This window comes from Drosophila innubila, unplaced genomic scaffold (genome assembly GCF_004354385.1).
Source record: "Drosophila innubila isolate TH190305 unplaced genomic scaffold, UK_Dinn_1.0 204_U_U, whole genome shotgun sequence".
Taxonomy (NCBI): domain Eukaryota; kingdom Metazoa; phylum Arthropoda; class Insecta; order Diptera; family Drosophilidae; genus Drosophila; species Drosophila innubila.
The window spans coordinates 1-1,020 of NW_022995522.1; the positions used below are offsets into that span (position 1 = coordinate 1).

Here is a 1,020-nt window from a genome sequence, read left to right on the forward strand (position 1 = left end):
GTGGCCAGTTTTTATTGCACATATACAAATGTATGTAATTGCTTGATTATTAAGGCACACGGGAATGGGGATGGGGTTAAATGTGGGGTAATTTAGCAAGAGCTGGCGCTTTTGTGGTGTTTGGGAATTTTCCAACAATTTATAATTGCTTTTCGCTGTTGTTTTGGCGCACGATTTGATGTGTCAACGAGATTGCGATATATGGCCCATTATCTAGATTCTAGATTCTACAGGCACACGTCAAGACTTACAAGTGGGTATATGTTTGTATGTATTAACATACGTGTCCACACTCTATAATTATCTAAATGTAAGCACGCTAGGTCTAGATAATTGCGCCTAATATTTGCAGTGCCTCAATCAGGGGTTTCCAACTACTGATTAGGTGTCAAGCGCAGACAAACCTGTTGCCAATGGGCGGCCATTTTGTTTTTGCCCATACAAGGCATTGTTGTGAAATTCAATTCGAGAATCTTTCGCTTTGGACCCCCAATTGGCCCCAAAGCGGGAACTGTCCGTAAAGCTTATCGCTGCCTATCACGCTTTTATTGGGTGTATCAAATAAGGAAGTGTGTTTTATGCAGGGACAATATTGTTTTAATCTAAACTAGTTATTGTTAGTTACATATCTAAGCATACTTAAGAGTGTTTATCACTTATCAATCATATAATTAAAATGTGTAATTTTCTTATTCTTTTCAGTCTAAAAGGAAGTTGCGTCGACGACACTTTTAGAGCTTGTTTCGAGTTTCCCTAACAATTTCATTGTTTCTCTCAAACGGTCAATTAAAAGTGAGTATACAAAGTCCTTTTGTCTTTTAGTTGTAAGCCTCATATTTGCTTGATTGAAACGCTACCACTATTAGTTTGTAAGCTTGTTTAATGAAAAAAATGTGTATATATTGAAAAAAGGAGTAATTCCAAAAACAAAAAAAGGATTAATTCCATAAAAAAGGCGTAATGCCATAAAAAAGGAGTAATTCCAAAAAAAAGGAGCAATTCCAATAAAAAAGGAGTAAT

The 1,020-nt window shown here is 36.0% G+C and overlaps 1 long non-coding RNA gene across 1 annotated transcript; it reads left to right on the forward strand.

Moving 5' to 3' along the window:
- The first annotated feature begins 6 nt into the window (after positions 1-6).
- LOC117793222 lies at positions 7-976 on the forward strand. The gene is made up of 2 exons (XR_004618236.1): positions 7-616; positions 703-976. It is a non-coding gene; the product is annotated as an uncharacterized LOC117793222 (long non-coding RNA).
- The last annotated feature ends 44 nt before the right edge of the window (positions 977-1,020 follow it).